Source organism: Loxodonta africana, chromosome 4, assembly GCF_030014295.1.
Source record: "Loxodonta africana isolate mLoxAfr1 chromosome 4, mLoxAfr1.hap2, whole genome shotgun sequence".
NCBI classification, from domain to species: domain Eukaryota; kingdom Metazoa; phylum Chordata; class Mammalia; order Proboscidea; family Elephantidae; genus Loxodonta; species Loxodonta africana.
The window spans coordinates 134,085,781-134,099,070 of record NC_087345.1 but is presented as its reverse complement, the minus strand read 5'-3'; the positions used below and the strand labels follow the sequence as shown (position 1 = coordinate 134,099,070).

The 13,290-nt window shown below is 41.2% G+C and overlaps 1 long non-coding RNA gene across 1 annotated transcript; it reads right to left on the bottom strand.

Annotated features, from left to right (window-relative positions):
- Positions 1–1,753: 1,753 nt before the first annotated feature.
- LOC135231251 (uncharacterized) lies at positions 1,754–12,470 on the bottom strand. The gene is made up of 3 exons (XR_010321931.1): positions 12,291–12,470; positions 4,019–5,717; positions 1,754–2,516 (listed from the first exon to the last, which is right to left on the bottom strand). It is a non-coding gene; the product is annotated as an uncharacterized LOC135231251 (long non-coding RNA).
- Positions 12,471–13,290: the final 820 nt, after the last annotated feature.

Here is a 13,290-nt window from a genome sequence, read left to right as displayed (position 1 = left end):
GGCAGGATATTGACAGAGAAGTGCCAGAAATTCAAGCCAGATTCAGAAGAGGACATGGAACAAGGGATAGCATTGCTGATGTCAGATGGATCCTGGCTGAAAGCAGAGAACACCAGAAAGATGTTTATCTATGTTTTATTGACAATGCAAAGGCATATGATGCATACGTGGATCATAACAAACTATGGATAATACTGTGAAGAATGGGGATTCCAGAACACTTCATTGTGCTCATGAGGAACCTGTACTTAGACCAAGAGCCAGTCGTTCAAACAGAACAAGGGGATACTAAATGGCTTAAAGTCAGGAAAGGTGTGCATCAGGGCTCTATCTTTTGACCATACTTATTCAATCTGTATGCTGAGCAAATAATCCAAGAAGCTGGACTATATGAAGAAGAACACAGCATCAGGACTGGTGGAAGACTCATTAACAATCTATGATATGCAGATGTCATAATCTTGCTTGCCAAAAGTGAACAGGACTTGAAACACTTACTGATGAAGATCAAAGACCACAGCCTTTATCATGGATTGCACCTCAACATAAAGAAAACAAAAATCCTCATCATGATAACATCATGATAAACAAAGACTGAAGTTGTCAAGGATTTCATTTTACTTTGGATCCAAAATCAATGCCCATGGAAGCAGCAGTTAGGAAATCAAAGGATACACTGCATTGGGCGTGTTGGCAAAGAATATTCAATATACCATGGACTGCCAAAAGAATGAACAAATCTGTTTTGGAAGAAGTATAGCCAGAATCCTCCTTAGAAGCAAGCATGGCAGAGCTACGTCTCACATACTTTGGATCTGTCATCAGGAGGGACTAGTCCCTGGAGAAGGACATCATGCCTGGCAAAGTGGTGGGTCAGCAAAAAAGAGAGGACCCTCAATGAGATGGACTGACACAGTGGCTGCAAAAATGGGCTCAAGGGTAATAACGATTGTGAGGATGGCACAGGACTGGGCAGGGTTTCATTCTGTTGTGCACAGGGTCTCTACGAGTCGCAACAAACTCAAAGGCGCCTAGCAACAAGAAAGGAGGAAGAGCTGGCAAAGGAGACTGAGAAGTAATAGCAACAAAATAGGAAGAAAAATAAAAAAGGATGTCAGGAGAGAACGTTTCAAGAAGTGAGCGATCAACTCCGTCAATAATGCTGAGGTCAAATAAGGTGAGGCCTGAAAAGTGTCCACTGGATTTAATTAAAAGTAGCCATTGACCTTAGCCAAGTGCTGATGCAAAGATGGGGATGGAGTGTGATAAAGGCTGAGTGGGAGGTAAAGCAGGGCTACCAAACAGCACAACCCCAGGAGACTCCTTTCAAATTGTGCTCCAGGAGGTATTATTGCATAGACTACAGTATGATGGTGCCCCCTAGAGCTGTGCAATGCAGAAAGCCTGGTGAGGAAATGGTGCCCTTGAGTAAATTAATTAAGAGCACTAGCTCTCAGCCCCAACTGCCTGTCCTCAAACACTGGCTGCCCCACTTATTAACAACGTGAATTTGGCCAAGTCACTTTTTAGCCTCAAAGTCCAAATCTGTAAAATAACACCAATGCAATACGACTGTTATGAGGAGTAAATTAAACAACCCACATGAAGTATTTGGCACAATGTCTAGCACATAGTAAGAATTCAGTAAGTGCAAGTTATTATTTTCTGTATTACTTAGATAACTCTTCCAAGAAGCTTGGAGAGAAATAACACAATACCTGGAGAAGGGTGTGGAATTGAGGGGTTTTCTCTAAGATGGAAAAAAACTTGAGCATATATAGAAGTTTTGAGAGAAAAGGCTGAAGACTCAGGAGAGAGGGCATAATCAACAGCAAAGGATTTCTGAGCAGATAAAGAATGGGGTTCAAAGCACAGGTGGGGGAATTGGCCTTTGACAGGAGAAGGGATCTCTGTTCACTGTAAACGAGGGAAAGGGGCAAGGAGGGTATAAATGCAGCCGTAATTTGTAAATTTATTGGCTTTTAGTTTTTTGGTGAAGATGTATGCCAAGACATCTGTTGAGAGTGAGAGATGAGATAGGACATGGAAGACTGAGTAGAGCAAAGGAGGTTTGAATGCTCATTGCACGAAGGGTAAGAGTAGGCTGACTGGAAGGATGTAGGAGGATCACCAGAAAGTGTTAAAGGCCCAGTGGGTAACCATGAACTTGAAATGGTACCGTCTATGCTGAATGTGAGATTGCCCAGTGGTGCTCTGGCTCCTAGTTGCACACATGGAGAAGGAAATAGAAATAGCTCAGTTCATCCTGCGTTGGAGTGTTGCCACAAAGGTGAGATTAAAGATCAGAGTGGCAAAAGAGTTTATAGTGTTAATAAGAGAGTGACAAATACAGTGGATTGTAGGATCTAAGATGGACAGAAAGGGAAGTGAAAGTGGAAGAAGCTGATGGCTGAAAATCAAGTAAGACAGTCAGTGGACTTACAGTCCCAAGCGAAGAGCAGGCGTAGCAGGAGTGGTTGAGCAAGAACTGGGGGTTGTGGTCAGGCTTTCCACATCTGTAAAACAGGGGAAATAATAGAGTTGTGATGAAGGTTAAATGAGACAGAACATGTACTTCATAAACAGTTAAATACTATTCTAGTGTTTGTTTGCTTGTTTGTTCGCTAAACTGTAAGCTTCTTGGAGGCAGGAATCATGTCTCAGATATTCCTCCCCCACCATAGTGCCAGATGCCTAAGAGGTGTGTTAGAAGGATGAATGAATTATTGAATGAATGAACTGATTTCCCTTAATGGATTTTCTGGGCTTTCTAGTAAAAGACCCATTGCCATCGAGTCCATTCCAAATCACAGGGGCCCTATAGTACAGAGTAGAACTGCCCCATAGGGTTTCCAAGGCTGTAATCTTTACAGAAGCACATCTTTCTCCCACACAGCTGGTGGGTTCGAACCACCGACCTCTCAGCTGCCGAGCGCTTAACCACTGTGCCACCAGGACTCTTGGACTTTCTAGTAGCCTCTATCAAATCCAAGTGGTATATTGACCTTTTTTTTTTTCCTGGATGAGTCTACTGTATACTGGCCCACAGTTAAAGCAGAAACTCCCCGCAAAGTAATGGGAATGATATGCTTAGTTTAAGGAATTAGACATAGCCTTACTTCACTGTGTGTCAGACAGGAAGAATTCTTTGTCTTCAAATGTAGACAAAAAGAGGGTTCATGGAATGGTACTGGGTACTTCATAAAACTTTGGAAAGGGTTTGGGTGTGGATGGGTCTTGAGGACAACTAGAAGAAGGAATTCCAATGCCAAGACTACTAATCTTTCAATGCTGGCTTTCCATATGATGTAGGGAGCATCTTCACCTTCTTCACCAGGAAGAGGGATGGCCCCTCTTCTCTTAATACACTTTGAAAAACCCTATGGAAGGATTCTAATTGGTCCAGTTAGGGTGGTGTGCCCACCCACGGACTAATCAAATACAACTGGGCAAGGTATAATCAACAACTTCCTCCAGCCAATATCATGGGGTTAGAGGAGAAAAAGGCAGATCCCCCAAACAAGAGATGTATTTTTCCTAAAAAGGAAGGGTACTAGACAGTCCTCCACACAATTGAATCTATTTATCTCAACTTTCCAATTAGTTAGACTACAGGCTCAGGGAAAATAAGATTCAAGATTTATTCATTCAATCAATAAGTACTGAGTGACTAATACATGCCAGGTATTGTTATAAGTGCTAGGGATATTGCCACCAGATGTCTAGGGATGCAGCAGTGAACAAAAAGAAGGGTTAAGGGGAAATTATCACTTTCAACATTGTCCAAGATTGTCTCCTCTGAATAAGCATAGTCAATTCAACAGTAAACTAACGAATATTATTGAATACTTTTTGTTTCTCAAACACCATGACAGGTGCTGGGGATACAGTCCTTGGAGCTCTGAAGGAACTCACAAAAAATTTCAAGATCCTAGGATGTTAGGATGGTAATATACATATATATTACATATACATGTACAACAGAACAGAACACTGCCTGGACTTATGCCATACTCACAATCGTTGTTATACTTGAGCCCATTGTTGCTGCTACTGGGTCAATCCATCTCGTTGAGGGTCTTCCTCCTTTTCAGTGACCCTCTACCAAGCATGATGTTCTTCTCCAGGGACTGGTCTTTCCTGATAACAGGTCCAAAATACGTAAGACGAGGCCTCACCACCCTTCCTTCTAAGGAGCATTCTGGTTGTACTCCTTCCAGGACAGGTTTTTTTGTTCTTCTGGTTGTCCGTGGTATATTCAATATTCTTCACCAACATCATAATTCAAAGGCATCAATTCTTCTTCGGTATTCTTTATTCACTGTCCTGCTTTCTAATGCAGACAAGGTGACTGAAAATACCATGGCTTGGGTCATGTGTACCTTAGTCCTCAAAGTGACATCTTTGCTTTTTAACACTTTAAAGAGGTCTTTGGCAACAGATTTGCCCAGTGCAATCTGTCTTTTGATTTCATGACCACTGCTTCCATGAGCATTGATTGTGGATCCAAGTAAAATGAAATCCTTGACAACTTCAATCTTTTCTCCATTTATTATGATGTTGCTTATTGGTACACTTGTGAGGATTTTTGTTTTATGTTGAGGTACAATTCATACTGAAGGCTATATTCTTTGATCTTCACCAGTAAGTGCTTCAAGTCCTCTTCATTTTCAGCAAGGAAGGTTTTGTCATCTTCGTATCACAGGTTGTTAAGGAGTCTTCCACTAATCTTGATGCTACGTTCTTCATATAGCCCAGCTTCTCAGATTATTTGCTCAGCATACAGATTGAATAAGTATGGTCAAAGGATACAGCCCTGACGCACACCTTTCCTGACTTTAAACCACACAGTACCCCCTTGTTCTATCTGAATGACCTCCTCTTGGTCTATGTACAGGTCCCTCATGAGCACAACTAAGTGTTCCGGAATTCCCATTCTTCACAATGTTATCTATAATTTGTTATGATCCACACTGTCGAAAGCCTTTGCATAGTCAATAAAACACAGGTAAACATCTTTCTGGTATTCTCTGCTTTCAACCAAGACCCATCTGACATCAGCAATGCTATCCCTTGTTCCACGTCCTCTTCGGAATCTGTAGAATTTCTGGCAGTTCCCTGTCTATGCACTGCTGCAACCATTTTTGAATGATCTTCAGCAAAATTTTACTTGTGTGTGATATTAGTGATACTGTTCGATAATTTCCACATTCTGTTGGATCACCTTTCTTTGGAATGGGCACAAATATGGATCTTTTCCAATTGGTTGGACAGGTAGCGGTCTTGCAAATTTTTTGACATAGAAAAGTAAGTACCTCCAGCGCTGCATCTATTTGTTGAAACATCTCAATTGGTATTTCATCAATTCCTGGGGCCTTGTTTTTCACCAGTGCCTTCAGTGCAGCTTGGACTTCTTCCTTCAGTTCTTGTTCATATGCTACCTCCTGAAATGGTTGAACATTGACTAATTCTTTTTGGTACAGCTACTCTGTGTATTCTTTCCATCTTCTTTTGATGCTTCCTGCATCCTTCAATTTTTTGCCCATGGAATCCTTCAATATTGCAATTTGAGACTTGAATTTTTTCTTATATATAGATATATAAATATGCAATTTTCTTTAGATTCTCAGTGGTAGTTGAAGCAGGTGATTTCTTCTTTGATTTGAGAAGTTGTCCCTTAGAGATAACACAGAAATATTTTTTCCAATCTTGGGGTCCTATAAGAAAAAAACCTGGGATTAGCATTTACAAATATCCATTCATTCATCTCAGAGTTATTTGATAAATTGGTAAATACTTTGAGGCTACACTAATCACAAGACTTTCAAAGGGAATCCATCATCTAAGGCAGTGATAATAGATACATAATGTGAATCACATATGTAATTTAAAATTTTCCAGTAGTCACGTTTTAGAAAAAGAAATAGGTGAAATTAATTTTAATAATATACTTTATTTAATTCAATGAATATTATCATTTCAACATGAAATCAATATAAAATAATTCTGGTAAGATAATTTACTTTTTTTTTTTTTACTAAGTCTTTGAAATCCAGCACGTCTCAGTTTGGACCAGCCACATCTGAAGTGCTCAATAGCCACATGTAACTAGTGGCTATGATGTTGGGCAGTGCAGCTCTAAGAGATGGTAACACACCTTCACTTGGCTAACTGTGGTGGTAAATCAAATTAAAATATGAGTAAAATGTCTGAACAGACGTTTCAACAAAAAAGGTATGCAAATGGCCAACAAGCACATGAAAAGATGCTCAATAGCACTAGTCATTAGGACCATACAAATCAGGACAATGAGATACCACTTCACACTCACTGAGATGGCTATAGGGAGCAGTGGTGGTTCAGTGGTAGAATTCTTGCCTCCCATGTGGGAGGCCTGGGTTTCATTCCAGGCTAATGCACCACAAGTACTGCCACCACCCATCTGTCAGTGGAGGCTTATGTATTGCTATGATGCTGAACAGGTTTCAGCAGAGCTTCCAGACTAAGATGGACTATGAAGAAAGAACTGATGATCTACTTCCAAAAATCATTCAGTAAATACCCGATGGATCACAACAGTCCAATTCACAACCAATCATGGGGATGACACAGGATTGAGAAGTATTTTGTTCAATTGTGCATGGGGTAACCATGAGTTGGGACCCACTTGATGGCAGCTAACAACAACATCATTTGGCTACTTAATACATTCTCCTCTGTTACCACTCTTTGTACACAGGTCCAGGTCTTAACACTCCCACCTAAATGTAAGCCCCCCTGAGGGCAAGGCCTGTGCATATTCCTCATGGTATCCTCACCAGCACCCAGCACAGAGCTCAGTGTCTATGAGAGGCAGTTTGGTGCAGCAAACAGGGTAATGGTTTGGAAGGAAAGCAGCCAGGTTCTATTCCCAACATTACCTACCAGCATTATGGTCATAGGAAAAGCCATCCATGACCTGGCGCTTCTTCCTATCCAGATGCATCACTTCTCACTCTGGCCTTTTACACTAGCAATTCTGGACTAACAGTTCTCAGAAGACACCTTGCTCTTTTATGTTTCCATGCCTTTGTCCACATCTCAGGATTAGCAGCCCATACTGTGCCTTTGTGCATTCCGCAAGTATTTCAGACCCACTCGCCCCTTAGCGTGGCACCATATCCTTGATCAACCTGCATACTATTTCTCCAGCCCAGAACAAACATAGCAAACCTCCACTTATCTGTGAAGCCACAGCTCAAATGCTACCTCCTCTATGCAGTCATCTTCAGATGCCCTTGCAGATTTAGCTGGTTTTTCTGCTAAGCTCCCACTCCTTTTTTTTTTTTTTTTAATTTTTATTAAGCTTCAAGTGAACATTTACCATTCCAATCAGTCTGTCACATGTAGGTTTACATACATCTTACTCCCTTCTCCCACTTGCTCTCCCCCTATTGAGTCAGCCCTTACAGTCTCTCGTTTCGTGCCAATTTTGCCATCTTCCCTCTCTCTCTATCTTTCCACCCCCCTCCAGTCAAGAGTTGCCAACACATTCTCCCGTGTCCACCTGATTTAATCAGCTCACTCTTCATCAGCATCTCTCTCCCCCCCACTGACCAGTCCTTTTCATGCCTGATGAGTTGTCTTCGGGGATGGTTCCTGTCCTGTGCCATCAGAAGTTCTGGGGAGCATTGTCTCTGGGATTCTTCTAGTCACAATCATACCATTAGGTGTGGTCTTTTAATGAGAATTTGGGGTCTGTATCCCATTGGTCTCCTGCTCCCTCAGGAGTTGTCTGTTGTGCTCCCTGACAGGACAGACATCGATTGTGGCCGGGCACCAACTAGTTCTTCTGGTCTCAGGATAATGTAGGTCTCTGGTTCATGTGGCCCTTTCTGTCTCTTGGGTTCTTAGTTGTCGTGTGACCTTGGTGTTCTTCCTTTGCCTTTGCTCCAGGTGGGTTGAGACCAATTAATGTATTTTAGATGGCCGCTTGTTGGCATTTAGGACCCCAGGCGCCACAATTCAAAGTGGGATGCAGAGTGTTTTCATAATAGAATTGTTTTGCCCATTGACTTAGAAGTCCCCTCAAACCAATTCCCCAGACCCCAGCCCCTGCTTCGCTGACCTTTGAAGCTTTCATTTTATCCCGGAAACCTCTTTACTTTTAATCCAGTCCAATTAGGCTGACCTTCCTTGTATTGAGTGTTGTCTTTCCCTTCACCCAAAGCAGTTCTTATCTACAGATTGATCAATAAAAGGCCCTCTCCCTCCCTCCCTCCCTCCCCACTTTGTAACCACATAAGTCTGTGTTCTTCTCCGTTTTTTCTATTTCTCAAGATCTTATAACAGTAGTCTTATACAATATTTGTCCTTTTGCAACTGACTCATTTCGCTCAGCATAATGCCTTCCAGATTCCTCCATGTTATGAAATGTTTCAGAGATTCGTCACTGTTCTTTACCGATGCGTAGTATTCCATTGTGTGAATATACCACAATTTATTTACCCATTCGTCCGTTGATGGACATCTTGGTTGCTTCCAGCTTTTTGCTATTGTAAACAGAGCTGCAATAAACATGGGTGTGCATATATCTGTTTGTGTGAAGGCTCTTGTATCTCTAGGGTATATTCCTAGGAGTGGGATTTCTGGGTTGTATGGTAGTTCTATTTCTAACTGTTTAAGATAACGCCAGATGGATTTCCAAAGTGGTTGTACCATTTTACAATCCCACCAGCAGTGTATGAGAGTTCCAATCTCTCCGCAGCCTCTCCAACATTTATTGTGTTTTTTGAATTAATGCCAGTCTAGTTGGTGTGAGATGGAATCTCATCGTAGTTTTAATTTGCATTTCTCTAATGGCTAATGATCGAGAGCATTTTCTCATGTATCTGTTGGCTGCCTGAATATCTTCCTTAGTGAAATGTGTGTTCATATCCTTTGCCCACTTCTTGATTGGGTTGTTTGTCTTTTTGTGGTTGAGTTTTGACAGAATCTTGTAGATTTTAGAGATCAGGCGCTGGTCTGAGATGTCATAGCTGAATATTCTTTCCCAGTCTGTAGGTGGTCTTTTTACTCTTTTGGTGAAGTCTTTAGATGAGCATAGGTGTTTGATTTTTAGGAGCTCCCAGTTATCTGGTTTCTCTTCATCATTTTTGGTAATGTTTTGTATTCTGTTTATGCCCTGTATTAGGGCTCCTAGGGTAGATCCTATTTTTTCTTCCATGATTTTTATCGTTTTAGTCTTTATGTTTAGGTCTTTGATCCACTTGGAGTTAGTTTTTGTGCATGGTGTGAGGTATGGGTCCTGTTTCATTCTTTTACAAATGGATATCCAGGTATGCCAGCACCATTTGTTAAAAAGACTATTATTTCCCCAATTGACTGACACTGGTCCTTTGTCAAATATCAGCTGCTCATACGTGGATGGATTTATATCTGGATTCTCAATTCTGTTCCATTGGTCTATGTGCCTGTTGTTGTACCAGTACCAGGCTGTTTTGACTACTGTAGCTATATAATAGGTTCTGAAATCAGGTAGGGTGAGGCCTCCCACTTTCTTCTTCTTTTTCAGTATTGTTTTGCTTATCCGGGGGTTCTTTCCTTTCCATATGAAATTAGTGATTTGTTTCTCTATCCCCTTAAAGTATGACATTGGTATTTGGATTGGAAGTGCGTTATATGTATAAATGGCTTTTGGTAGAACAGACATTGTTACTATGTTAAGTCTTCCTATCCATGAGCAGGGTATGTTTTTCCACTTAAGTATGTCCTTTTGAATTTCTTGTAGCAGAGTTTTATAGTTTTCTTTGTATAGGTCTTTTACATCCTTGGTAAGATTTATTCCTAAGTATTTTATCTTCTTGGGGGCTACTGTGAATGGTATTGATTTGGTTTCCCTCTTCTTTTTGAATGGCCTCCATTAAAGCAATTATCTTTATTGAATTTTGGATGTTTGCCTACATATCTCTCTTCCCCACTAGATTATTCTCAGTGCTTTTTACTCTTTTATTCCTCACACAAAGACCAAATCCTGATACGTAGGAGGTGATCAATAATACTTGTTGAATGCATGAATTACATTTTAACTCTCTGGTCTGAGAACAAAGGAGTCAAAATAAGATCTCTGAAATTCCTGACAGCTCTAAAATTCTCTTTTCCAATATGCACTAAGTAAATATTTGTTGAGCAAATGAATAGTACCCAACCAAAAGAAAATACCTTTAAAGGTGTGTCTTAAAGAGACACACATCAAATTGTTTCAGTTCTCTTCTAGAAGCAGGCCAGCATGAGTTTTTGGAATGTTTGCTTTCCTTTTAGAAATCTTTCAAGAGACATTTCAGATCAACTAAAATTAGTGTTTTAGGATACTTGTTTTAGGAAATCCTTTCTGAGAGCGGCTTGTCATTCATTTCATTCGGATCCCTCCAATTTGGTGGTTTGGAGACTTTGTGTTGAGATTATGTAATCATCTATCTCTGTCATTTGTCTTTCTCAGATATTTTCACGAAAGGAGTATCTCTTTCTCCACACAAGGAAACTCCCGGCAGATTTTTGAGGCAAATGTTGCCTCTTTGACGAGAAGAAACTTTACCCTATGTCTTTCCTCCCTCTCCAGAAGTCTTGTTTGTAAGTGAACATTGTCAGCCTCCTCAGAAGGGCAGCAAATCTATTTGAGGGAGTCAAGCCTCTGAGTAGCTACTAGGAGCAGGGATCTAGAGTAGAAGTTTTTAGAAAACCTAGGGGTTCCTGAGTGCTCCAGAAGCCCACAATCTCCCTGAAATGCTATTCGCAATATTGTACGCGTGAGCATTTTCTAAAAAAAAAGGGAAGGTCAACATATTTCATCAGATTCTCAAAGGAACCCCTTGATCCCAAAAAGGTTAAGTAAGAACCACTGGTCTAGAGTCTGGGCTAAAATAAGCTAGAAAATGCAGGGACTTTCAAGAGCAGATAATGCTTTGGAGCATTCTTTTGAGTTATATTAAGCTGAAAAGAATAAGATTTAACTCAACAGCCACAAACAGGAATCCTTGGGACTGAGCCCTCGGGCCATATCAGTGATCCTCCCTAAGGGGACTTCCCTGGGACTCCTGAAATCCAGGCTGTTCTGCAGACACAGAAAAGCCTTAGAGGGCGGGGGATGTTAGATGCCTGACACTTGTGCTTTGAAGCCACGATTAAGGTCCTGAGAGCCAGTGAAATGCTCTGAGGACCTGAATCCCTCTTCTCCCACTAGGGGGCACTCAAAGCCCAGACAGGTGGGACGGTGAGCCTTTGCCTCCACACAAACCAAGCCGCGTGACAGTGAACCAAAGCTTGACGCTCCTGATTATACAACTGGCCCACAAGGGCCCTTCAACCCACTCCCAGCATCTCTAGGCACCCTCATCTGCTCCTTTTGGCCAAAGGTCTCTAGTACAAAGTTTGAGACTTGAGTATGGTTCTTACTGAATTCCCTACAGGTGTCCCTGGACCCCTTACTTCTCCCTGGGAAGAATCTCTGCCCCTGATGTGTAGTTTGAATTATGAATATCCTGACCCTGGGTGAATGTGGTGCGTACACACACGAGTCTGCTCTCAACTCCCCAGAGTGATTCCTGGGGTCCTGCAGGGTCCTTGTCAAATGCTCAGGGTCAGTAGCATGATTTCAGGGTTGTGAGCAGAGGTATGCAGATGCCCCAGGGATGTCATTAAAACATCTATAGAGTTGTGACCCATTCAGATGGGAAGAATAAAGAAAGGCTTTACTATTCTGTTATGCTACAGGGAAGCACTTCTAAGAATAGCTGCAGCTTGAGTGGGAACCTTGGACTTCCATCTACATTAGTGAGGGTGCAATTTGGACTCAGGTGAGAGATTGTAAATCCAATCCCATCAGAAAGGTACGGACTTAGACAAAATAAAAAATATTAAGTTTATACATGCAGCTTAAAAGTTCCTTAAAGGAAACTTAGTGGACTAAGTCTGTAAACGGAACTGAATGTTTAAGGGGATTTAGGCTGCTCAACTTGAGTTAATCAAATTTCAGTCAAAGGCTAAATATCACTCTCCACTAAAATGAACAGGGCTCCTTGGAGAAATGACTGATTTCAAGTATGGGGTAGGGAAATACAAGGTGAGCCTAGGACTTCTCGTAGTGCCAGAGAGTAGAAAGACAGATGGGGTTATGTCAAAAGGACTCAGGAAATAAAAAGACGCAAATAACCCAATATTAAAATGGGCAAAATGTTTGAATACACATTTCTCCAAAGAAGATATACAAATGGCCAATAAGCACATAAAAATATACTTAACATCATTAGCCTTACCAGTTGCTGTTGAGTCAATTCCAACTCATGATGACTTCATGTGTTGCACAGTAGAACTGAGCTCCATAGGGTTTTTGAGGCTGTAACCTCTCGGAAGAAGATTACCGGGCCTTTTTTTTCTTCGAAGGCACCTCTGGTGGATTCAAACCGACAACCTTTCAATAACCATTTTTGCCACTCAAGGACTCCTCATTACCATTAAACCAAAAAAAAAAAAAAAAAAAAACCCACCAAACCTATTGCCATTGAGTCAATTCTGACTCACAGCAACCCTACAGGACAGAAGAGAACTACCCAATAGGGTTTCCAAGGAGTGGCTGGTGGATTGGACCTGCTGACCTTTTGGTTAGAAGCCAAGCTCTTAAGCACTATGCCACTACAGCTCCTCATTACCCTTAGGGAAATACAAATCAAAACCAAAGTGAGATACCACTTCACACCCACTAGGATGGCTATAATCAAAAAGGGAGATAAGAAGTGTTATGCTAAGTGAAATAAGCCAGCCACAAAATGTGGAATATCTTAGTTACACAGTACTGCTGTAACAAAAATACCACAAGTGGGTGGCTTTAAAGAATAAAATTTTATTTTCTCATAGTTCAAGAGGCTAAAAGTCTGAATTCGGGGCGTGGCTCTAGGGGGGAGGTCCTTCTTTGCCTATTTCAGTTTTTAACAGCTACCAGCAATCCTTGCTGTTGCTGGGTTTGTAGTTTTACCTGCCATGTGTGTCATTATATGGTGTCTCCCTGCTGAGTGTGTCTCTGTGTCTATTCTGCTCTATTTACAACTGTGAAGTGATTTGGTTTAGGACCCATCATACACTGGTATGACCTCGATGACATAAACACCATTAACGCCAGTTCCCTCAACTGCATAAGGCCTAATTCCTATAATAAGTTCCTTATTCCTTATCACTGGTAGTGGTTTTTCTTCTCTGATCAAATCTTCTTTTTTTTTTTTAATTTTATCATGGTAAAATACATATAACATAAAATTTGCC